The sequence below is a fragment of the Cryptotermes secundus genome, unplaced genomic scaffold, assembly GCF_002891405.2.
Source record: "Cryptotermes secundus unplaced genomic scaffold, Csec_1.0 scaffold909, whole genome shotgun sequence".
NCBI classification, from domain to species: Eukaryota; Metazoa; Arthropoda; class Insecta; order Blattodea; family Kalotermitidae; genus Cryptotermes; species Cryptotermes secundus.
The window spans coordinates 350,975-378,346 of record NW_019722439.1 but is presented as its reverse complement, the minus strand read 5'-3'; the positions used below and the strand labels follow the sequence as shown (position 1 = coordinate 378,346).

The 27,372-nt window shown below is 41.0% G+C and overlaps 2 protein-coding genes across 3 annotated transcripts in view; one reads left to right on the top strand and one right to left on the bottom strand.

Annotated features, from left to right (window-relative positions):
• Window positions 1-6,133, bottom strand: part of LOC111861503 (SET and MYND domain-containing protein 4) — a 41,573-nt gene extending 35,440 nt beyond the window's left edge. The window contains exon 1 of the mRNA XM_023846143.2: window positions 6,077-6,133. The gene's annotated coding sequence lies outside the window, so the exon portion shown is untranslated. The remainder of the gene's footprint in view (window positions 1-6,076) is intronic.
• The window catches only part of LOC111861504 (flavin-containing monooxygenase FMO GS-OX-like 4), a 100,564-nt gene that overhangs the window by 44,757 nt on the left and 28,435 nt on the right, over window positions 1-27,372 (top strand). The window lies entirely within an intron of this gene.

Here is a 27,372-nt window from a genome sequence, read left to right as displayed (position 1 = left end):
ATTTCACCAATTGCTCCACAATCACCCTCACCTATCACCTGGGGCTGGTACAGTAGGCCAGAAGTGGCCGCATTCACTGCTATGCAACGTTGCTGTAAACATTTTCCACAACAATATAAGCTGTTTTCTGTGCGTGGTCGGTGCAGAGGTTATATAACGAGATTTCAGGAATAATCAAGGTCTTTCGTTGTAGCGGAAGCTACTAGAAATAGGGCATAATCTGCTGTACTGAGCCTGGACTGACATATACATTTATTAACATATTTAACATGTAATGTTAACCCAGTTTCCGAAACATTGTGATCTCTGGTGTTTTTTAGAATACCGGACTATAGACAAAGTCAAAACACCAAGCATTTTCAACAATTTACTTGACAATAAAAATGATGCCGAAAAATATGTCGGTATTAATTTTCTATGGTTATGGCCTGCAACTATGTTTCGATCTTGATAGATCATCGTATGGTGGATTAAAATAAATAAATACAGAAACAGTTGAATTATTAGTTAATGTTTAAAATTAATTTCTATAAATGCATGTATTTTTCACATTAATATATGACAACCGATTTAAGATCTGAGGATTATAGGCAACACCCAGGGCCCTCTACACATTTACCTATGACAGAACAGGTAAACACAATTTGGGTACAGTCACATAAGACACCCACAACTACGTGCAACAAATCGCCGAGTATCTACAACACAGGAGACTGCTTCACCAAGCGTCTAGTACAGCTAAACGTCTCCATATGCATGCCATAGCAGCAGATAACTAAAAGCAGGAAGACCATTACAGATAACAGGCCATTCACAACACCCTCCATTAGCCGGCCACATGACTCCCATTACTCAACAAGAAATTCCATATTAGAAAGACACAGACACACATTAAACCACGTACACTAATATTGTATTATGCGCGTGAAACCGCACATAGCCCACAGTGATAAGTCGTGCCACGTATCTTGAAGTGGAAATGATCCCTTGTTTAGAAATTAATTCTAACGTTAACTTATAATTCAGTTTGCTCTGTTCTTATCTATTTCTAAACCACCTGATGATGACCTGTCAAGTTCGAAACATATAGNCGGATTTCTTATATTTTTCCTTCTACCCTGAAGATGGAGGCGATACGTTCCACCGAAACGTCGATTAACACCACATATACATGGTGCCAAATCCCAGAAGACTGCTTTCTTCATATAGTTGTATAGTATAACCACCGAAAATTAATATTGATACTTTCCTCTGTTTCATTTTTGATGTTAAGTAAATTTGTTTATATGCCTTCATTAACTGACTTCATGGAGATGAGCCTTCTTGAAAAGCCACCAATTACGCATCTACTCAAGAACTTACCAATGTTTTATGGAAACCGACGGTTCATTACCGTGTTCACAAGAGCCGTCCACTGGTCTCTATCCTGAACCAGATCAATCAAGTCCATACCACCCCGTCCTATCTCTAGGATTCATTTTAATATTGTCCACCCACCTACGTCTTTGTCTTTCTAGTGTTCACTTTCCCTCTGACTTCTCCACGAATATCCTATACGCATTCTTCTTCGTCCCCGTTCGTGATGCGGCCACTGTATACTGTAATTGTATGACGTCACAGGATGCAGGGAACAAAGAGTTTTGTGTGGTATCTGTCGATATTTACATCTTCGGCCCACAAACCGCCACATTCATGGTATTTATCTTCTGCCGAAACAGAACATCCTGTACAGACATACATTTAAGAACAAGGGACGACACCCCGTGTGAGGTGAAATAAAATGCACCAAAATAACGGGGGTATAATAGAAACTTTAAGGTATTTTATCTAGTTTTACCTTGAAAAGGGACTGCAGCGTGTGATTTTAACACGGACTAACACAGTGTAGCAATTTTAACATAATTTAATAAAATATTTGTAACATATCAAGACACCTGAAGATGGATATTTGGGGCCGAAACATATAGTGTCAAAGTGTATAATGTTAAACTAAAATTAAAATTAAGTAGTGAATAAACAAGTGTTACAATATTGACGGACGATAAATACATGGACGCTAAGTTAAACAATTGCAACAGGACGCTGAAATACAGAATTATCCGGTCATGTTTATGTCATGCACTTCATGATTACAAAGTAAGACTTTCTTGCGTAGGTTTATGACTCATATGACGAGAGAAACCCCCGATTTCTATCTGAGAATAGAAGTTTCGCCTGGTTTAATTCTGCGCTCCAACAAAGTTACTTCACACACAGCAGACGCACTATTGTCAAAGGGGAGGGGAAATAAATGTAACCGCTATGCCCCTACCCCTTTCTTATAGCTGTAATAAGACCAAGATACTGAGGCTGTAAACTTAACTATTACATTCATTTAATTTTTTTTTCTTCCTACAGACTTGAATACACGACAACCAAGTCATTGTCGTGCTTCTTTTGGTGTAAGAGCGAACAAAAACCTGCCCGAAAGGTAGCAGCATGCAAGGAGGGAACAAACTGAGGACGCAAGTGGGGAATGTTTTAATTTGGTCTCCTCAGAAAACTGCTTTATTCTCCTTTACTGCGAAGAAACAGATGGTCTCCACTAGGCATACAAATTCCTGCAAATGAGCTCACACTTTTCATTAAAAACCTGTGTAAGCGCACTCAGCCCTCATGAGGCAGCCATTGAAACCGTCCGTCAGGGAAGCAAATTCTGAGACGCTAAAGACGAAGTCAAGAAATAATTAAACTTGCTTTAAAAACAAATTTAATTAAAAACTAATGTATACCACTTATTTTCAGTGAAAGGGAGATGAAGTCAGTAGTTATTAAGTTGCGTGTAATAGTGTAAATGTAGTGGAGTGGATAATTAGAGCCCCAGCTCCCGAGAAATAATTAAATTATACGCAGATATTAAATTTAACTAGTAAAATTGCAATTACTTTTATATAAAGGTATGTTCTTGAAACAGAAAATGTGGCAACATTTTCGGTCACAGTGAGTCGTCTAATTTTCTTCTTGTATCGGTTAAGAATTGCAACCGTTGTCTAACAATGTTTATTTACCTTGTAATATTGGATTCAATCACATAGGAGTGACGGTCTGCACTGATAAACTAGCAGCCGCATGGTCTTGGGTTCGAAATACGGGAATGTACAGAGTGATTCTAACGTACACGTAACACTTACATGCGCATTGATTTGTAAGACTGTGGGAGACTGACAGACCTGTATGCATCACGTCACTAAACTCGCCCTCTTATGCACTTCTTGATTTATGTAAACTATTGTGTGTGAGGAGCCGGTCACAGTAGCCGAGTTGTCTAAGGCATGCACTGTCTTCGCTCGCTCGGAAGCCGGGATCGTGGGTTCGAATCCCACTCATGGCATGGATGTTTGTGTGCGTTTTTCTGTGCTTGTCTACAGGTAGAGGCCTTGCGACGAGCTGATCGCTCGCCCAAGGAGTCCTACCGAATGTGTAAGATCTAGTAAACCGAAGTGAAACGGAGAGTTTCATGGAGGTCGGCCTAGGCCCAAATTGGGGCTGTAGCGCCACAGAAAAAAAAATTGTATGTGAGGAACAAGTTTGGTAGTGAGCCATGCCTTGAATATGCAGACTTACAGAGCAAACGTTCTGCTTGTTGCACTATATTTCCGGTAGTGTATTTAAACATCCTTACTTACTGAGCTGAGCTGAGCCCTTCTTAAGGAGAAGCCAAATCTGCAGCTACTCAAGAATTTCCCAGCGTTTTATGGAACCCGAAGGTTTATTACCGTCTTCACAAGAGTCCTCCACTGGTCGCTATCCTGAGCCAGATCAATCAAATCCATACCATCCCATCCTATCTCTCTGAGATCCATTTTAATATTGTCCACCCACCTACGCCTTGGTCTTCCTTATGGTCTCCTTCCTTCTGGCTTTCTCACCAATATCCTACATGCATTCCTCTTCGCCCCAATTCATGCTACATTCCCTGCCCACCTCATCCTCCTTAAGTACGTGTATTTAAACATCCTGTTGTATTAATATATCATTGATTTCATACAATATATTTCCTTGTACAATGCAACTTATAATTGTCTACATACACAGAACGATTAGAAACACTACTACACAGGCAGGGTTAAGAAGACGCTACAGTCAAAGGGGCATACATGATAACTACACCAGCATACTTTGGAACTACACAATAACAGACAGACAGACAGACACCCATGCCGCAGCGCAAATAAAGCCAAACATGAAGAGCTGAAACAATGTTTCGGTCACTGGACGACGACCTCAAGCAAAATATTGGAATTTTAACTAGTTTTTATTGATTTTAACTCAAGTTCAATTACTTTAAATTAAGATATCTCATTCACATATGATATGAGAAGTTGGGCATACCATACAGTGCAACAATTTTAGCGAATTAGAGACAGCTGATGATGAAGAAAGCCTTCTTGTGGGATGTGGTGCCATGTAGATAGTGTGTTAACCGACGTTTCGGAGGAACTTATCGCCTCCATCTTCAGGGTAGAAGAAAAATGTATGTCAGTTACTGCTCGCGCTGGTTCCTCGCTCTCGGATTTTCTTTTTTCCTTCTACCCTGAAGATGGAGGCGACACGTTCCTCCGAAACATCGGTTAACACGGCGCCACATCCCAGAAGACGGTATTCTTCATAGTCACCTCCGTGAAAACCTCAAATCTTACACACCTGATGATGGCCTTGTACGGCCGAAACATGTTGTGAGAAGGAGACAACAATAAGTTGGAAATATCTTGTATGAAATAATTATGTATCCGATTTTTTTATTCCCCTAAATATGTGAAATTATGACGTAATCGTCTACGTCAGTTTCTGGTAACGGCGCACTGAAAAGGTGATTCTGACGCGTTATCACTGTACAAAACACAATGAAGCACCGAACACAGATATCACATTCTCTGACATTGTCACGAAGACTGGTAATTGTACTGCATTTCAGTCTGCACAACTCGAGGAGCGACAGAACGAAAAGCTTAAAGTATCACAGATATCACCATGTTCCCGTTGTGACGCGTGTAAGCATATCACCTTTAAATTGAAAACGTTTATAAACAGGCAACAGTTCACACAAACATTTTATTGTCCTCACACCACTAAACGCTGTGTCTGTGCTCAACTCATGTCACTGTAGTCCAGAGAGCAGTACTGCAGTGTGAGGTTGGTACAGTTCCTGGGGCATAGCGCGTCTGTCAAATGCTTGCATCGTATTCTCTCGAGAATTCTTCTAACCTTGTTCAATGGCTTCTTCCTCCACCCCCCTCTTCCAGGGTTAGGTTGGTGACCGAGTCAGGCGTTCTCTGTTAACCTGTCCATGTCGCCTAATCGAGTAGATCCCTCCCACTGACAAAATTCTCAATCGTTTCTTCGGATATAAATATCAAACTCAAAATTGACATTTAAACTTACATACATTTTTATTCACTACTCCTGAAGTTGACACTCGATACGATCAAATTTAAATATAAGTAAAATGTCAACATGTCTGATTATGAAAAGAAATCGTGTTTGTATTGCAGTTTAATGAGTTGTGACACCATGCGTTCTGATAGATGGTCACAGGCGTTTCGGAGGAAATATTTTTCTCAATCTTCGTAGTTAGAGGTAGTGTATGTGCTCTAACACACTCACATCCACTTACAAGGCTATATGATATCATAACCACAGAACATTTACATTAGTAAAGCCGTTAAAATGATAGGTAACATAAATCAGTTTTGTGGTGGGGTTTGAATACGCTTTTGAAGTCCCTAAGGCTGGGGCCACACGAACGCACAAAATGCGTCCGTTGTAACGAACGTCATGACTTCCGTTGTACATATAAACAAGAGAGGCGAATGCTACGCTTTCTTCTGGCTCAATTATAGACAAAGAAACTACGCATCGCATTCTGCAACTGTGTGGTGTCCTCAGCAACGTCCGTCATAAAGTACGTTCGTTGCAACGGACGCATTTTGTGCGCTCGTGTGGCCCTAGCCTGAATGGTGCAAATGAAGAGCTGTAGACTTGTTACGGAACCTACATACACATGCTACCATGCTCAGTAATGTGCTTCTTGTCTTACCTTACGCAAAAATTATGGCAGCAACGAATTTTCTACGACTTGCATCGGTCACTAATTTCTATCTACTAAAATTTTGCCATGGTGGCTTTATGTATCGGGTTTGGGAAGTATTCCAACTCCTGAAATAACCCCACAGCAGCAAAGGGGGCTCCGCTGGGCGTAGTGGGAGGAAGTTATCTGGTAACCAATCAAAATTAATTTGCTATGTACCTCCAGCAACTATTATTAGGGTGCTCAAAGCAAGGAGGTTGAGATGGATGGGAAATTCAGCACACATCGAAGACATGGAAAGCAAATACCGAATTTTAAATGATGAACTAAGCGGGAACCCCATTTTGGGTAATTGTGTGCAGATGGGCTATAATATTCAAATTTATCATAAGCAGCAGAATGTTAGGGCGTGAAATGGAGTCATGTGGCTCAGTAGCGAGATGTATGATGGGAAATATTCCGTAAAGGATGGATAATTTATGGGGGCACTCGACAGCATAGTTGGTTGAGTCACTGTGCTGCAAGCTGGAAGGTCACGGGATCGACCTAATCCTTCCAGCCGCACTATGACCCTGGGGTCGACTCAGCCTCTAATGAGTACCAGGAATATNCAGCCTCTAACAGAAATGAATACCAGGAATATTCTTGGGGGGTAAAGCGCGGCTGGAGCGTAAGGCTGACAGTCTCACCGCCATCTGTGAGACGATTGTCTAGAAAATGTGGGAGCCTCAACATCTCACAACCCTATGGGCCTTCACGGCCTGTTACAGGGATAGCTTTAGATTTATGGGTAATTTATTGAGCAGGTTGTAGCTTCTTAGTACGGACTGTTTTCTATAGAGTCGGTTAATTGCCTCAATTATTACAACAAATGTGTAATATGAACTAACAGGAAATGTAAATCGAGCTCATCTAAATTCTTTTATTTATTTATTTATATTTTTTTCAGTGTCACTATCAAATTTAAATGAGCCCTGGTTCCGACCATTAAAATAATTTTTCGATTTCAAAATCTCAGAATGTTACTTTACTTCATGAGACCCGTTGCGATTCATAACATCTGTACATTTTGGCTGCCGATTAAGTGGCGACTGTTTCACTACTGCCTCAAAAGTTCACGCGTCCAACCGCGTCGGTAGTGCCAACTGCAGGGAGTTTAGAAGGACGAGCTTTTGGGCGACCCCTGAGAGCACAAAGTTGATGCCAAGTGTCATATAACTTATTCACCTTATTCACCTGATTCACACGTTTAAATTGGGAACGTTCACACAGCATGGTGATCTGACAGGCGTAGTTTATTTTCTAAACGTAGGCTTAAAAGTGCCTTAGGGCGGCCACACACCAGCTGCGTCAAGACAAGCATCAAGACATTAGACAAAAGACGTAGTCTTGCTTCATTCGTCAGCATCATGATTCAGACCGGTGTGCGGCGGTTTCCATAATCTCATTCGTTTCAACCATGCTCCTTCATTTGCATCATGTTGCAGACATTCTGTCTTGACTGTTACATGTCTTGACGCAAGCCGGTGTGCGGTCTACCTTATAAACACATTCAGCTTGTAAATGATCAATATAGTCTTTCTGTTTTCTGTAAGCATGGAAGGCTACGTGCGTGAATGTAGGCTTACTGATTCAAGAGAACTTCACGCGGAGGGGTGCGAACACAGTCGAAACCGCCCCGAAGGTCACTCCATCGTGTCGATCAATCATTCTTACCGTCATCTTACCCCTTTCCAGGCATGAGGACACTTGTAAAAACAAAAACTTGTGCATTAAATCAGGGAAAAATAATGACACAGGCTGATTCTAAATAAAATGGATGGACATGAATTATACCATAAAAGCCATAAACCAACATATAAAAGTAAACTAAACTGATATACACTTGGTCCTCGACTTACGCCCTATGCGCCATAGGACTACAAAAAAAATGAAAAATAAAAGATGATTAAAATGTAAAAGTTTTTTAAAAAATAAATTATAAACGTGATAAAAAGATTAGAAAGGATAAAAAAATACTGTTAATAAATATAGGGCCGACATACGACCAGATCGACTTACAACCTGTCAGTCAGAACGGAAGTCGGTCGTAAGTCGACGACCCAGTGTATCGCTTAATTAGAACATAATTTTGTAGTTCTGTAATCTCGGTTTTCTAGTCCTGAGCCTCTGTTTCCTTGAAATAGCTCCTCAGTTATCCTCACGAGGCCGAGTGGACCACGTTCCAGACCCACTACTTCTCATATAATCTGGTAGCGCCAGGAATCGAAGCCAGAACCTCTGGATCTGTAACCAGGAACTCTGACCACTAAACCACAGAGCCGGTCCCAAAACCTCTCTAATGTAATTGAAAATGTCACGAATAAGCATGATTAATATTAATACTAACACTAAAAAAATAATTCAGTTAATTTAGTTATTTATAAATTTATTTATTTATTTATTTACGTCCTTACTCAGCAGCCCAAAAGTCAATTATAAAGCAAGCACGAGCAAAGGTGAAAACAAAACACACACAAACACAAACAAACAAAAAAGAAGACCACTTGTAACATTTGGACAATAGCCATTCAATTGCTGCAGTCATGCCAATTATGATCAGATGTTAAGATGTATGTATAAATTAATACTGAATACAGTCACTATTTAATAATAAATAATTAGTAAGTTCGACTTATAAAACATAATTTAGATAAAGACTTCTGGTTCCAAATACGTCAACGTCCCTACAAACAACATTAGGTTCTGAAGCTCAACTAATAGAAAGACAAAGGCCGCGCCATAGCCCAAGTGGTTAGCCGCTGGCTTCCCACCGCGGTGGCCCGGGTTCGATCCCGGGTCTGATTAAGTGGGATTTGTGGTGGAGAAAGTGGCGCTGGGGCAGGTTTTCTCCGAGTACTTCGGTTTCCCCTGCCAATCTTCATTCCACCAATTGCTCCACAATCACCCTCACCTATCATCTGGGGCTGGTACAATAGGCCAGAAGTGGCCGCAGTACAAGGGACTTAGTCCCACCCCACTAGCAATGAAAAAAAAAGAGCGTCAAGGCGATGTTTCCTAATACGTAGTGTGTGCAATTTTAACTCCTCAAAAACAAGAGAATAGCGATTATGAACTTGGGAGAAGAAACGATTAAAACAGAGGGCCGCAAGCCTCTGTTGGATGCGTTCCAGCTTGTTGGCATCAGTGGACGTAATTGAATTCCATACAACGGACTCGCATTCAAGTTTACATCTAACTTATGTAATACATAATCTGTGCATACATTCAAGAGATGAGGAGGTGAAGGTAATGGTACTAACTAGACCAAACAGCTTAATACAATGAGAAAAAATATGATTGATATGGTTATGAAAATGAAGTTTACTATCAATAAATGTCCCCAAGTCCTTAATTGAATGAAGGCAGAGCTCAGAAGTAAAGTCAAAAGTTCAGAATTGAAAGCAGGCCTCAGAAGTGAAGTCAAGAGTTCAGAAGTGAAGGCAGAGCTCAGAAGTGAAGTCAAGAGTTCAGAAGTGAAGGCAGAGCTCAGAAGTGAAGTCAAGAGTTTGGAACTGAAGGTAGAGCTCAGAAGTAAAGTCAAGAGTTTGGAATTGAAGGTGAAGTCAAAAGTTCAGAATTGAAAGCAGACCTCAGAAGTGAAGTCAAGAGTTCAGAAGTGGAGTCAAGTGTTCAGAAGTGAAGGCAGAGCTCAAAAGTGGAGACAAGAGTTCAGAAGCGAAAGCACGAAAGCAAAGCCCAGAAGTGGAGTCAAGAGTTCAGAAGTGAAAGCAGAGCTCAGAAGTAAAGTCAAGAGTGAGAAGTGAAGTCGGAGAGAACACAGAAAGTGTGTGAACTGTTATAATTGATTATAATTATGATTCTGACGTCAAATAAACCGAATCATCAAATCAAGAATCTACAATTATTAGTCACGCGTACCCCCCTACATGGGGCAATATAAAAGACGTGGACTTTCTTGATAGCTGAGTGATTAACACGTTCTCAATAAGGACTACACATACTCGTAGTACTGTGAAAATTAGCTTATAGAATGGATAGACTTCCTCAGTAATATTATTTTTATTTTTTTATTGCTTGTGGGGTGGGACTACTTGTACTGCGTCCACTTCTGGTCTACTGTACCAGCCCCAGATGATAGGTGAGGGTGATTGTGAAGCAGTTGGTGGAAAGAAGATTGGCAGGGGAAACCGAAGTACTCGGAGAAAACCTGCCCCCGCGCCACTTTGTCCACCACAAATCCAACTTCACCAGACCTGGGATCGAACCGGGGATCAGGAAGCCAGCGACTAACCGCTTGAGCTATGGCGCGGCTCTTGTTCAGTAATAACATGAACTGCGAGATATAACATAAATATTTGTACTGTGATACTAATTGCAGTACCCTGCGAAGGTAAACGGCCTGCCGTTTATGTAGGTCTATGTTCGAAAAAAGAATGTACATACACGAAAAATGACCAAGTTCGGAGTTCGGAGCAAAACCATATCTCATCGTGGTTTCGTTGGAATACATTAGTGCATAATGCTGTTCAAGGATCAGCGTGTTTGAACATCAACACGCAAGGTAAAGGTGCGCTTAGACAGCTATATTCCAATGGGACGGGGCATTTACCTTGTCCAAAGTTTGTGTCATTAGTCGGCCAGAAAGAAATTGGGGGGGGGGATAAGGGCGACCTTTTACGAGTTGAGTGTTCCACGCAAACCCTTTTTTTTTTTGTTTTAATGTCAGTGATTTTTTTTTTTTTTTTGTATTCTCTTGGGACTTTCTAAAGCCACGTATGTTGGATCCTGTCGTGATTCAGCTGGTACGCCAAAACGCAGCAAACCCAGAAGCGAGGATGTTATGCCTCTAAAATCTGGTCATGGAGGCGCCATACTTGAGGAAAAGTTCGCAGATGTTCAATGTGGTTTCCCAGTAAGGCGCTCATAAGGATCACCACATATAGGTGTCACAATTTAATACCAGTTTTCACGAAATAACCACATTTAAACAGAGAGAACCATATAAAAGCACAAGCTCATATTCAATTGGCTCTTTCAGCGAGGATAAGGCGGCCGGGGCTTCAAGTTGACCACTCTTCTCCCTCAATTGTCGATGTCAATGCATGGAGCTCCACCTCAACTCCTCATAACCGACTAACTCCATGGATCTGAGCCCTTCTTGAGAGGCAACCAGTTGCTCATCTACTCAAGTACTACCCAACATTTTATGGTTCATTACCATGTTTACAAAAGGCAGCCACTGGTCCCTATATCGGTCCAGGATAATCGAATCCACACTACCATATCCTGTTTTCCTGAGATCCATTTTAATATTATCCTCCCACTTACGTCTAGGTCTTCCTAATTGTATCTTTCCTTATTGTTTTCCCACCAAAATTCTATATTCTTCTTCGCCTTATGCTTGCTGCATGCCCTGCCAATTTCGTTCTCCTCGACTTGATTGTTCTGATCACTTCTGGCCGTGAGTACAAGTTATGAAGTTCGTCATTAAACATGCATACTTTTCTTCATCCTCCTATTACTTCAACTCTCTTCCGTCCAAACCTTCTCCTGAGCGCCCTGTTCTTAAATACCTTCATTCCATGTTCTTCCCTTAATGTCAGAGACAAAGCATCGTACCCATACAAAACTACAGGCAGAATTACAGTTATCTAGAAGTTCTACATTTTTAGAGAGCATGCGAAGAGGAAGAGGTTTCTGAACTTAATGATAATAAGCATTGCCTGAGCTTAATATTGTGTTACTTTCCTCATTAGTCAACCTTGGTTCGTTAATGCCGTTTCCAAATATCTGCCACATTTTCAAAGGAACTGTTAGCTACCTTTCACTCACTCATTCATTGTAATGAGCCGCCAGTTGTGCAGCTACTCAATAATTTCCCAGCATTTATGGAATCCGAAGGTTCATCACCGTGTTCACAAGAGCCTTCCACTGGTCCCTATCCTGAGCCACATCAGTCCAATCCAAACGATCCCATCCTATCTCTCTAAGATCCATTTTAATATTGTCCACTCAGCTACGCCTTGGTATGTCACGGTTTTCTCCTGCATTTTGGTGACGAGAAAGGAACTTATACTTAGTTTTCTCAGCGTTTACTTCTAAATTAACATCCTTACTAGCGTCAGTTAGAGCTTATGTGTTTTTCTTTATGGTATCTATGGCATCTCCTAGCAGATTCACATCACGAGCAGCTGACGTGTCCTATTCAATTTCAGTCTCACCTTGTTTTCCTACCCTCTTCTTATAGCATAATCTAAAACAAAGTAGAGGAGCATTAATGTCAAATCATTTCCTTGTTTCAGACTATTTTGATAACAAACGTATAAGACACGTGTACTTACTACACGGACTTTACTATACGTTTCATGTAGACACATCTTAATCAGCCTAACTATTTTCACGGGCACCCCAAACGCGATGAGAACGTTGTGCAGTACTTCTCTCATAAATAATGAGCCATATTTGCTCACAGCAAGAACTGTAGAGCCACAGAAACAGCCGTTGCTAGCGAACTGCTCTGAAACAACGTTCGTTTCTAGGCAACGGCAGCGAAACAAACAACGTAACTACGTGTATCTTTAGGCAACAGATGCTTAGAAATGCAAAAGCTGGACTGCAACAATTGAAGAAGTGCGTTTTCTGCGTGGTCCGTTCCGAAAGGTTATAAGCGAGACGAGGTTTAGAGCTTAGTCAGTTGATAGTCAGGCTGTGAAGAGAAGACTATGAGGTTGGTGTGAAATGGCCGCGAGTTAGCTGCAAGAGTGTTGCGATGAAAGTCCGGTTCTGAAGAGAAGGCTTTACATGTGATATATGGAGTTATTCAGTGAGATTTTTATAGTTCGTGTGTTAACATCCTTTGCCAGGAAACGGCTAGTGACAACTTAGGACACTAATCCGTGTGTGTCAGTGATCTGTAGAGTGTAGTCACGAGTCGTGAGTATTTAAACGGTGAATAAATCGAGTTACCAATCCAAACCCCGTCTATATTCACACGCACTCACGTGACAGTATATTTTTATATTGAATGGGGAATGAGAACATCCACTCCCCCCGTATCTCAATGGTTGGATGCTAAATCAAATACAGAAATTGTGTAGTGACTGAGTAAACACAGGACAGCTCATCAAATTTAGAATTATTTCCCATATTTGTTGAAGTTCGTCTGTGTCACTATTCTTCCTTTGTTCTAAGGAACATTTAAATCATTTTAAATAATAATTAAAGGAGATTTTTTCGCTTTACTTGGTTAAGCAGCCGGCCACGAAGGCATATGGGGAACGGAAGTATAGCTCCACGCATTCTGAACCTTGACGCTAGCTGGAGATAGATGGTTAGCTTCAAGTCCCGACCGCCTTATCAATGTTAAAGGAACCCCCGATGCGCATTAAATAGTAGATTGACTGGGCTACAGTTTCAGCCTGCACGCTATGGAGCAGAGAAAAATCCTTTGCCTCTGCCGAGGAACAAACCCCATTCCTTTGTTGTCCAGCGCGCAACCTAGTCTTATTACTGACACACTGAATAAATGAGTCTTGAAATGTCGGTACTTTCGGGGCCTCAGTATATGAAATGAATAGTATAGAGACACTACAGGAACTCAGTCACAAACAAAATTCACACTCCCCGTTACCGGCCATAAAGCAGAGGACTGGGGCTAGAAATGGCCGTAACATGCTCGTTGATTCCTCATAATGTCTATGAAATTCGTTTTGGAAGCAGCTAGGCTGTTTTAGCCTTGGTGGGGGAGGGGATGGTTGTGTTTTCGATGTGCTGCAGGCTTCATGCTACACCCATAACGCGCGGGTAGTCTGTTCAAAACATCAAAACACTTTCATATGGCTTTCATTGCCATCAGAATTAACCTTCATATGTGATTTGCCTTTCTGTAGAATACATTAGTGTGGCATCCTTAAAGTTAATTTAATTTCCTTAATTTTCAGTCGCGTTTACAGTTTAGATATTTGGGAACGACGATAACAAATCAAAACCTGATTCAGGAGGAAATTAAGAGGAGACTGAACTCGGGTAATGCTTGCTACCATTCAGTCCAGAACCTTTTGTCTTCTCGTCTGCTGTCCAAAAACGTGAAAATTAGAATATACAAAACTATAATTTTGCCTGTGATTCTGTATGGGTGTGAAACTTGGTCTCTGACATAAGGGAGANTAAGGGAGGAACATAGACTGAGGGTGTTTGAGAACAGGGTGTTGTGAAAAATATTTTATCCGAAGAGAGATGAAGTAACAGGAGGTTGTAGAAAACTGCATAATGAGGAGCTTCATAACTTGTACTCTTCTCCAAGTATAATTAGAATGATCAAGTCAAGGATGATGAGGTGGGCAGGGCTTGTAGCACGAATGGGGGAGAAGAGAAATGCATATAGGATATTGGTGGGAAAGCCAGAAGGAAAGAGACCACAAGGAAGACCAAGGCATAGGTGCGTGGACAATATTAAAACGTATCTGAGAGAGATAGGATGGGATGGTATGGATTGAATTGATCTGGACCAGGATAGGGACCAGTGGAATGCTCTTGTAAACACGGTAATGAACCTTCGGGTTCCATAAAATGTTGGGAAATTCTTCAGTAGCTGCAGATTTGGCTTCTCCTCAAGAAGGGCTCAGCTCCATAAGTAAGTTCAGTCGCTCTGCTTGACGTAAGGCCTGTAGGCGACGTCCATTTTCCGGGGCGTTATGATACACAAATCTACGAGCATACCGTTCAAACCAAAATAATGTAACACTCGGTAAGTACACAGTATCCATTGGCGTCATGATTTGTCACTATGGCTGAAATTCGTGGTACATCGGGATCCACTTAATGCATGATGTTCCACGTTTTAAGTGCACATGATGTTATCATTATCGCATTAGCTGAATTATTTGTTTGTGGGGTCCATTTGGGACTTGTTTTCGAAATGGATTCTGGCTCAAGACATTGTGTAACTGGACTGAAAGACACACGTTACACATTGATGACGCCACATCTACATGTTTAGGGTCTTACAGGCCAGCTCTTTAGAAGTTATCAGTGTTTTTCTTCATATCATGTTCCGTTGTAACTGAGACGGTATTAGTTTCCCTTCTTTGTAACGGGCAACAATCATTGTATTTTATGTTTGTGAAGCACCTTCTTTCTAACCATTCAGAGCACAGTGATACCTATACGAATCGCCTGCTTAATATTAATAAACTTTGCATTTTGCCCACCGACTGTGTTCATATGATGCTCACAATAAACAGCGTTTATTTCCCTACAGAATGTTTCAGTTTTGTTGTGTATAGTGAGACATAATATGTTTATTCTCGGTAGGAAATAAATCTTGTTGTTGTTGTTCTTCTTCTGTTGCTCCCACTTTGAGCATAAAGCATCCGGGAAACGCTTTGTTTCACTTCAATATCTTATGAGTATTGGAGGGGGTGGGTTTCCCCATGCACATAGACCAGTTATTGGTCCATTGTACGCCCTCCTTTAATTTCTACTGTCCCCATACCCTACCGGTAGACGGTGCGTGCCATCAGCCCCGTTGAGCCAAGGAGGTCGGCCCTCGGTACCTTGATACTTCCCCCATCTACCAGAAGCATCGGAAACTACTTGGGCGGGAAAGTTTTTACCTAGTAATTAGTCGGTAGGACTGCTTGGAGGGCGGAACAAACTGTCACAAGGCCGCTACCTAACACAAACACAGAATAAACGCAAAGAGACATGAACGCCTCGAGTGGAATTCGAACCCATGATCCCGGCGTTCGAGCAAGCGAAGACATTTCATGCCTTACACCGCGTGGCCGCTTTGATCGGCTAGGAACTGAATATAAAATGTTATTTATATAAGCTTAATGCTTCAAAAGTTGGACATGGAATTGTTGACAAAGTTTTAACCTCAGTGCTTTTCGACTTGGATTCAGAATACGGCACTGTGAGTGCCCAATAAAACCGGAAGGAATTTGAATTTAATGGAGCTCCCCAGTAGCTGACCTGAGCTGACGGAAATGTATCAAGAAAAAGAAGCAATACCAAAAGAAGAAGTGATACACACTGTACGTATCACAGAAGAACACAGAAAACCTGTCTATATGGTCCGTTTATTTGTAATAATTTGTAATTAGTATAATGACAGCCAAACGAATTGTCTTTAGATGGGGCAAATTTGAAGCACTGGGAATGACATTAACAAATTCAAATTTATATTCGTGACTCAAGTAAGAAACGTTAAATACTGGAAATGCCAGTTGTTTTCAATTAAATTTCTTTTATCTTTCAGTGTCAACAAAATCGACAAAATTCTAGTATTTGCAGTTCCATTTTATTGGTGTGAAACTTTCTTTCCTCTACAGGATCCGAGGTTCTCACAGCGGTGATTATGACGAACTCTCTTAAATAATATAATAACGTATAATCCGTTGAAAGTTAATCCCACATTTCGGAGGAACATGTTCCAGCAAAACGTCAGTTGCCTGTCAACGGACTACACGACATTATACCCAAGAAGACAGAAAACGTCTGATTTTTCTTACTAAGGAGAAAACAAGGCAGGGAGTGTGGACTGGATTAATTACACTCGTGGTGTGATGCAGTGACGGGCTTTGTCTGTGACGATGGTATATTGCTGCAATTATTATGTTTATGGACATTATCCATCGTCCTCCCTATTTTCTAAAAAAAAAAAAACCGTCCGGAGATAGGGACTAGCTCGATCGATTGGACCCAACTGAGTAGGTTTTACCTGAGAAAGGGGACAGAACCCAGCCCAGAAAATAGACAAGACGATGGATAATGTCCAAAAACATAATACATGTATCGTGAATTTTCTTGGCTAACTGAGCTACTATTAGCTTGTCAAGAAGGACTGTGCTACGTGTAGTTAATTGCTTGTCCACAAGCAGTGACTCTGATACGGTAGCGCAACGATCGCGTCACGTGATCGAAATGGCGTCGCAGTGTGGGTAGCTTGAGCCTTCTGCAGTCCCGTCCATCTCAGTGCAGAGACTGCTCCAGCATATTCGACTGCGATGGGAACCGGATATCTGGCTGACATAATTGTTTGGAGAGAGAGTAATGGCTCTTTCGTGTAGAAGATAATTTGAAAGTTTTGCTTTTGTCCCCTACCTCTCCTTTATACCTCATACTGCTTCCATAAATTCCTTCTCCAACGTGAACCACTGCAGTGCGAAGGGAGAGCAAGAATAAGAATTGTAAAAGAAGGGTTGTTCGTGCAAAACGAAAAGTTTGTGACAATTAATTTGTGATGTAGGCAAGCTCTGGGTTTGCCAGTATCTCCACTCTACCGCACCCTTCCCACCACTCGGCTAATGGCTGCTAGGTTGTGTGTACATTAAATGGAACTTGGAATGTCTTCTAGCAAACGCTCCATAGTAACACCTTCTCTTGTTTGCAGCTGTACTTTATTTATACCAGACAGGCGTAAAGAGTTAAGACAATGGTTACATTGTTCAGCTGGGCACAGCAGAGTCCATTAAACCAGCTGTTCTTACCATTTATCCACGTATCACACGTGATGCAAATTGTCTTCCTTCCTGTGAAACGAATTGTATATCGTTTAATGCTTCCCAGGCGTGGTTAACAAGAATATGGTGTTAGAATTATGTATTTCATATATTATTCCCCGCATTATTGTTATTATTATTATTATTGGGGAGCCGGGATAGCTCAGTCGTTATAGGGACTGGCTACGGGCTGGACGACCGAGGGGTCGGAGTTCGAGTCCCGATATGGTCAAGGGTTTTCTATTCTCCAAGTCGTTCAGACCGGCTCTGGGGTCCACCCAATCTCCTAACCAATGGATATCGGAGGCTCTTTCTCTGTGGGTGAAGTGGCCTGGGCGTGAAACTGACAACTCACCTCCAGCTAGAGCCGAGATCAAGAAAATAAGGATCTATACAGCCAGTCCCCCATACGCCTTCATGGCGTAGTACTTACTTAGTTAAGCACAGGGACAACTTTACACTTACAGTATTTACGCATGTATAGGCCGCACATTTTTTGCCAAAAATTCAAGAGGAAAACTTGGGTGCGGCTTATATTCGAAATATTCGAAATCACACTTCATTTAAAAAAATATATATTCATAATTAGTAATACAGGGTGTAATACTCCTGAAATAATATTCCAAGAAAATTATTTTTTCTATAATTTCTGTCTGAAAATTGTGCTGCGGCCTATACACGCACGCGGCCTATAGATGCGTAAATACGGTATTATTCTTACTACTACTACGACTAGCATATGACCCTTCAAAGATGATAGTGTCAATAATTTGTTTCTTTCATACTTCTGTGTCCTTCCCTTCTTTCTGCATAGTAGGAAGTCTCCTTTGTTCTTTCCACTTCAAAATTAATTTTTCAATTATCGGTCTTGAGACTTTCAGTACGACGCTTTTAATGAGGGATCAGCCATTGGCAGGCCTCAACGTACGCAGAAAAACACAACCAAACTGAACACGGGTGTAACATCCGTACCTCGAATTGAATTGTAACCCGCTTTTCCAGGTACGTTCGAACCTTATACCGTGCGGTTAGTCTGGTAAGCTGATTTTCAATCATCATCATCATCGTCGTGCTATTAAGACAACAGTTACTGAGTTATCATCATCAGTCACAATCATCATGATTAAGTTTTCTGGGATGTGATTCCGTGCAGCTTGGGAGACGGGTAGGAAAGTCCCTGCGAAACGGCGGTACAGTTTTCACTAAACCACACGTTGTTACATCTCAGAAAACCGTAAACTTAATCTTCACCACTCTCTTCTTTCTGTGTGCATGAGGTTGCAGTGGGTTCATTAATTCAATCGCGCTGTAAAGTCTGCAATCAGGTCCGCGGAGGACTTTCTTGTTGCTGGCAGTCGGCCGTGGAATGCGCAGACAGGCAGCAATGCTCTTGGAAACCGAGTTTTTATGATGGAGAGTTTTTATGGCCCCGTGTTATGTATGAGTCGCGTTCGTGCGGCCAACCCCATTGTTCGTCTTGATTAAACCCTTTTCTTCTTCTGGTGCGTTAATGATAATTACTTAATTACGCCTGCCAGCTTCGTTTCCTACTGAAATCTTGCTAAGGCGACTCTCGCCTGCCGTACTGCTTTTAGCAGCTTCGCTGTGCTTGTGGCCACTTTTTGTTAATTTCTTTCCGTCATCAGTCTACGTCAAAAATGGAAGAACAAATGCATTTAAAAGCGTAAAAGAAATGAATGTGGAAGGAACATGGGTAACCGGTCTTCGTCCGGGGCAAGGTTACTTTCATTTTCAGTATCACAATATGCAGTAGCTAAAACATTAAACGAGACATTTAACCCTTTAACATTATACTGGAAGGGGGAGGAGAAAATTGGTGGGGTTAGTGACAGAAAATAAATTAAGGGGAGCAAGAAAAATAAATTTTCTCCTCCGGTTTTGAAGGTTCCCAGGCAGTGCCCATTCATACTTATGGTAGAAATCAGTTTCACATAGGGTAAAGCTTTGGGAAGTGAAAAAGTAATGGTTTCTTATGAAAACAGGAGAGACCTTTAACAGGACTTTGCTTCTTATGATTGGAACTAATTTTCAAGTACTGGGTTTAATTGAAAATGTTATATATAACTGCTTTCCTTTTGAAAACATCAAGAAATTGGCATGTATTACTCATAGCGCTGGTACAGCGGACCGAAGTTTGAACGTTGCCTTATTGCTTATAATAAAAATGGAATTATTTCTAATTAATTTGATTAATTATTCGTAAAGGTTAAAATTAGTAGTTGATAATTTACACGAAGACTAATAGTATCCATGAGAGAGTGACAGCTTATTCTGTCCTTGAAAACATCAGCAAACAATAAGACATCAAAATTTCGTTGTCCGGAATAAAGTGTTCGTTTTAAACATTAAAATATGGATTCATAACTTGCGAGATAATCGAACTAAATAAGAGACTATAACTTAAATATGCTGGTATATTTTGTATAATTTCAAATTACCAGTTCAGATCCCATGGTGTCTCCAGGCGAGAGAGGCGCACGCAAGCAAACAGATCTAAAGAAAACAAGAAATATTTCTTGATAAAGTCTGCCGATATAATGACACCAATTCATCTGAAGACAGGGGCACAGCTAACCCCCAAAAAGTCACCCAAAGGCATATAGACCTCAGAATAAGAATACTTATTATATTCCTTTATGAGGGGGCTATTGCGAACAAATAGTCTATCAGGTTTGATGACTGCAACGCACCAATTCATGTCTAGATCAGCTGTTCATATTGTAATGTTAGCTATGTGTCTCAGCGGCTTTAACGTATGTATCCCCACTCCATATTGGTTGGATTTATTTCTCAGAAGAAACAGCAACACATATCCCGAACTGTTGTTTCGATATTTCATTGCATGTTCCAGCAGTAACCCTGCATAATATCCTATACATCCGTATTGCTACAACTTGTTTCGCAGGACAAGCAGTAAAACATACGTTGTCACATGATTGAGTGTGACTATAGACTGGTTTCGATCGATATTCCGATTTATTGGGCTATAGATACGTGACTACAAAGAATTATAAATGTTTCACTAATTCACACACGTTACAGTTCACTAGAGCACACGCTTAAGTGATTGTCCGGTGATTGAGATTAGCTCTTTCTAAGTGGCCCAACTGAGTAGGTGTCTTCCTTTCTCACCTGAAGACGGAAACAGATCCAGTTACCGAAACGTCGTGTCCTCTATTACCTACAATTCCGGACGATGGAAAAAGTTCGAAACCCCAGTAATTGTGTGTGTCATCCACCATCGTCAGAACCCTTTACAATCTACACACTTAAGTCTTCCCAGCCTGCCCTGTCTTCTCCAGTCTTCTGGCAACGGCTCCCAACGGCGGTCGTTCACCTTCCTGTAGGTTCCCGAACTATCCCCGTGCCTCAGCTGCCAGCTTCTCACAGCAACAGCTCACCAACTAACTAACTCACTCACAAACCTACTACTCTTCACTTCACTAACAACTCAACTGAACTTAACTGTCCTGCTTATAACATCTCGGCGCGGACAACAAAGAAAATACCGCAACTCTTTTATAGTTTACTGGCCTCTGCCTGCTAACTGCCGTTATCTAGCTGTTTGTTTCGCGAACGTTGCCTAGCAGTATTGATGTTTTAACTAAAATTATCTCAACATGCCTATGAAGAGGGACATAGGGTAGGCTGGGATGAAGCTAGAATTTTGGATATATGACACAAACTCCGTCCTAAGTGCAACAATTTGTTGTAGTTCTTTCGTCTTCCTTTCTTCTACACTACATATTTCGGCCGTAAATGGCTACTCTCACGTAGCTCCTACACTGCACGTAGTTTGAAATTTAAAAAACATTAGTCTTCCCAATTGTTCATTTCTCTGTTGCTAACAGGTTTTGATATATCAGAATGCTTCCCGCTGATATCTGTCAGATATTTTTTTTTATTTCTTTGCGAATTTACCATCTACTCACTACAGTAAGGAGCAATAAGTAAATATCTGTCAGATATGTACAAAATCTTTGTTAACCTACACACGTCAATTTGATTTTTAAAAAGATTTCTTTAATTTTTTTTTTCAAGTTTTAAAATTTAAAATTCTCAGGGGTACCCGCCCTGTCTATAGTGCTTCCGCGGCTACTTCTTGTTTTCAGCACTGTTCAGGTGTTAGTCTGTGTACGCTCCCTGTGTGCGTGCCGCTGCCTGTGTTTAGTACGTGTGCACAGCCTACACAGATATCAGCGGGAAGCATTGTGATATATCAAAACCTGTTAGCAACAGAGAAATGAACAATTGGGAATAGTAATGTTTTTTAAATTTTAAACTACGTGCAGTGTAGCAGCTACGTGAGAATATACACCTGATGATGGCCATTTACGGCCGAAACATGTAGTGTACAAGAAAAGAAGACGAAAGAACTACAATAAATTGTTGCACTTACAACGGAGTTTGTGTCATACATTGTGTAGAGTGTAACAGGATGCTTAAATATAATATTGTAGAATTTTGGCTATTGAAAGCCACAACAGGTATAGAAAGTACAAGGAAGCAGCCCATATGGCATGCTCGGTCAACTTATTTTGGACATTTCTCCTACCTGGATCCCCATTATCAGCAGTGAATTCACCAATTCACAGAGATCTGTATGACGTGATATATGCTTCATTGATTTCTATTAGGTTCTGAATTAGATAGGCGCGATTTACTCCATAGATGACGCTAATAGTAGACACTATTAGTTTTCACTAGTTCTCCTTTCCATTCCATGCTTTGGGGTTCAGGGACTTGGTTATTAGTTCGGTACGTGGCATAAATTTCTACCTCCCTATCTATCTTGGTTCCACGCATGTGCGTGCTTGGAACAATTTTTAGTGTATATTTTTCCTGTTAGCTCTTATGGACTTAGCCTAGTCTCAGGTTTTTATAGACTTGGTGTTTTGCGTATATGGTTTGCTAGTCATTGAGGCTAGCCGATTTTTGAAAAACCCGCCTAGAGGGTCTTCCCTCATGTGACATGAGGACGGAAATAAATGCAGTTTCCGAGTCGTGTTTTTGGTTTTGAATCTGGGTGACGGACAAAGTCCGGAAACTCGGTTTCTCCGATGTTTATATTTGTTTTAATATTTATTTTTTGAAGGCAGTAGATGTGTTCTCTAAAGAATTGTGTCTGCTTATGCCTGGGTCGAGAGGCACGGATAGGTCTGAGGACATGACGCAAAGTATTCTCTTGTATACTTTGCGTCACTTATTTCTGACGATGAGTTCATTCCGAATGTGTTTGCTTCTGATGACATTTCAGAAGGTTAGTTACGTCACTAACTTGCCTGCCTAAAGGTGTTCGGCTATCTCTTGTCTTCACAGAAGGATTGCAGTGGGGGTAATAATACTGGATCGTGTAGGAACTACCCATAGCCATCTTGAAAATATTCGTCACTGAAAATTGTTCACCTCAGTAAACGGTAAACATTTGTTAACTAACGTGAAAATAAATCATTGTATTGTGTTGGAATGGCGTTATTTTTATTATAAAATAAAACATTAGATCAAGTATTCGTCACAAAATTGATATAGAAAGAAATATAAAATAGTAGTACCACTCATATTTCATTTGTTTAATGTAACGAAATTAAGTTGCTTCTTGTAGCAGAGGCAGAATCTAACTGTCGCTCAGTTAGTCAAGTCAAGGGTCCATTATATTCTCTCCACGCCCCCCCCCCTGGATCCTACAATGAACCATATGACTGAAGTCGACAGCACACACATTGCGTTTCGTATGTATGCCTAGCTTCTCTGACGGGGGTTTCCCTTCAGAATTAAAAAAAAAAAAAAAAAAAAAAACAACAACAACAACAACAACAACAACAAGGAGTTCTGAGAAGAACTAATCGCCTAATATCCTTTGATACGAAACGGACAGCATGCAAAAAGACGCGTCCAAGAATCCTATTATTGCGTGTATATTCGTTGCCGCGGTGAAGTTTCTACCGAGCCGTTGCTTAGCATCTATAGCGTGATACACAGACTAGTGGGAGGGATTTATGATGTACGCCGTTGAGATGGGCTCAAATGTCATGATTTACATAACAAACTTCGTAAATATTAGTTCAGACTTTCAAAAACTGATTTAGGGGAGGGATACACAGACAGCATGGAGATCTGATAAGTCTAACTGTCCAAGTTTCTCATGCTTACTGCTTGGTCACGGGGCCAGTTTCAAAGATGGCGTTGCAGCAGGAGAAGGCTTTCTGTGTGCTCCGTTTTGAGGTGTCCAGATCTGTGATTACAGTGCAGCGGTTTCCAAAAGACGTACCACACAAGAATAACATAAGCAGGTGGTACCGACAGTTTGTAGAAATTGGTTGCTTGTGTGAAGGTATGAGTCCTGGTGGACCTCGTGTGTTCAGAAAGTTGACTTTAATTATTAAAAAGAATGTTCCGTTTGTCTGACTTTAACACTCTGAAGCCTTAATTCTATCAATACGTTTTATAATTCAATTCCTACCTCACAGAAGACCCCCATCACCATTATAGAGATCAATCTATTAATTCTGTGTAGAATAATAAATGTTTATTATTAAAATAATATGAAACCCGCAATTGTATTCTGTAGATAAAATTAAGAATCCTTTATATTAAAGCAGGTGGTATGTGTAATGAAGACTACGCTTTAAATCGTTAAAATATGAATTAAATAATTCGATGATAAAATTTTCTCTGAGACCTTAAGGGCTTTAGTGCTCTTGAACCTTGCACCTAGAATTTGATTCGCTCTTACGAACTGGTTATGTGTGGGCGTTGCTTTCATGCTACATTATGGTGTCTCATATTAATGATATGCTGAGTCTGTCAGGTGTAGCAGCTCGTCTTCTGTTCTTGGCACTGCAGAGGGATATAACAGTGACGTATGTGGAGGGCCATCAGTTCCTTATTAATTTGTATGACGGTGTTTATCAACTTATTGATCACATGATGACAAAATGGTGAGATAATTCTGAACGACGAGTTGGGAAATTTCAAGAGGGAACTGGTCATGGCTTATTTTTATTGCTGTTTCAGAACACGAGGAAAAATACATTAAACGTCATAAAGAATTTGTGAAACAAGAGGTGAATAAGGAAAGTTAAGTCTCTTCGGGCTTCCTATTTCAGGAACTCAGTTTCTCTAGAAAAATTCAGAATTATCATTATGCTTTAGATATTTTTCATCGACCTGTTTATTTCTTAATTTTCTTGACGCTGGTCTTTCACAATTGAATTACTTAGAAGCAGGGAGGTTTTAGCTAGTAAACAAATAAATGTGCTGGAATACCCTCCCTAGTTACCGGATCTAGCCCCCAATGACTCATTTCTGTTCCAAAATATAAAGGAAATATTGAAAGGAAGGCATTTTGATGACATTGATGATATCAGGAGTAATACGACGGCAGGTCTGAAGACCATTCCACAAAACTAATTCCAAAATTGTTCTGAAGGGTAAACTAGGCGCTGGGATTAGTGCATAGCTTCCAAAGTAGAGTACTTTGAAGGAGACCTCAGTGATATTCAGCAATGAGGTATGTAGCGATGAGTTCGTGAACGAATGGTTAGTAGACTGTTATTGCTCCGTGTTCGAGGAATCCCGGCTTCAAATCTCAGCCCCTAGATGATAAGTCTTTTGCTTAAGACTTTTGTGTTTGTATACAATCCGTCGAAAGGAATTCCAGAAAAGTTCATCGGAAAAGCCCACAACCGCTCTCTGTTCCTTTTCATTGTTCACTAGTGCTCATAGCTTCCTGCGTTACATAATCTAAGCCACTGACAGAATCGGCTTTAAATAAATTAAATTACCGTATTCCCTGTCAGTGATATTTTTGCAAAAATGAGGTTGTTCCTCATGTTCATGTTCTCTGTACTTACAAGACAAGATTCGGCGTCTCGAATGAACGTGCATCACGTTGGAGCATCACAAGAACAGGTGCTGCCTTGATGGGTGACATAACGAAGTTACGGCCTTATTACCATTGCCAAAGTTGGCTGCAGTCACGTGACATGAGGACCTCCATCAGCAGGCGTTCCAGACATATGCGTCTCGGTGAATATGAAACTTATTACAGCAAACGCTGTCATGTCGCATCAACCTAATGATCCATGGGGCGTCGATCCTACAGGTTTCGAATCCCGGTCAGTGTAGGTACGGATATATGCGTTTCAGTAGTTTTCTTGGGATCCCTATGGTGCACGTCTGTGTGAATTCTCATCTTTAAACTTTTTATGCATTGAGTGATTTTCATGAAACTCGATACAATATGATCTTATTAGGGGCAATCCCAGATTCTATTTAATTACATAGTCAGTAAAAGCAACATGGCGTACGCGTGAATATGTGACGTAGGAGCAAAGCTAAAAGCTATTCCTGTAACAGACCGTGAAGGCCCATAGGGCTGTGAGACGTCGAAGCTTCCTTATTTTCACTAGAAAATCAGTTCAGACGGCGGTAAAGTTTTTCAGCCCCATGCACCGGCCGCTCTTTACCCCCCCAGGAAGATTCCTGGTACTCATTTCTGTTACGGGCTGAGTCGACCCCAAGACCATAGTGCCGCTGGAAGATAAGGTAAATTGAAAAAATTCCACCCCATTGAGACTTGACCCGCGACCTTCCGGCTTGTAGCATAGTGCCTCGAGCAACTACGCTACTGCGTGCCCCCTAGGGGCGAAGTTAATGCTACGTAATTTAGGAATCTAAACTTAAGCGTTCTGATGAATCTCCAGAACAATTGAACCATTAGATAAATTGTTGTAAAATGTAAAGCAGTTACACGGCGGCTGTACGAATACAATGTATGTCCCTTGGCTTTCGGCTTCCTGCTTCCTGACGATCGCTAATGAATCGCTGGAATTAGCCATGTCAAATTTGGTAAGGGTAGGGACTATTTTTCTAGTATTACTATTCTTAGTTAGATGAGACTGAGTCCCTTGTACTGCGGCCACTTCTGGCCTATTGTACCAGCCCCAGATGAGAGGTGATGATGATTGTGGAGCATTTCGTAGAATGAAGATTGGCAGGAGAAACCGAAGTATTCGGAGAAAACCTGCCCCAGCGCCACTTTGTCCACCAGACCCGTGATCGAACCCGGGACCTCTGGATCTGTAGCCAGGAACTTCGACAGCTAGACCACAAAGGCGGTCAGAACCTCAACTTATGCTACAACCGCTTCATACCAAATCCATTCCAATTCATTATTCCGTAATATCCCTATGCTGCGTAATCTCAGTCACTGACAGCTTGGCTAATTACACCATACTTATGTAAATGAACTAAAAATGGATGTTATTACGGCGCGGATTCGAAACAGTGGCATCTTGTTACGTGTGGAAACGGTAAGGGATATCAGGTCCTCTTAGTGTTGATTGCCAATATTCTGGTCAGCTTGGTAGCGATGCAGTGTGGACTAGTAGATTGGTTGTCCGAAAGAAGCAAGTCGTACTATATGACGAAGGCGAAGGTAACAAATTCGTATAGATGTGGTGGCACAGGGGTAAGACACTGGCGTGGTATTGGGAAGGTACGGGTTCTAGACCACGGTGTCTTTTGTCAATAGAAATTGAAAAGGGAATAAATAAATAAATAAATAAATAAATATGATTTTCCTGCAGCTGTAAACCCAGTCGTACAATATAAGGACGATCGCAGACAGGTACATCATGCGTGTTCTGGTGGCCTAGAGGTAAGGCACAGGCGTTGTAAATGTAAGGTTCATGGTTCGAAAACACAAGTATTTTTGTAATGAGATTTTTCTGGAATTATATAGCGAGATGTAACATAAGAGGAAGATTAAAGTTA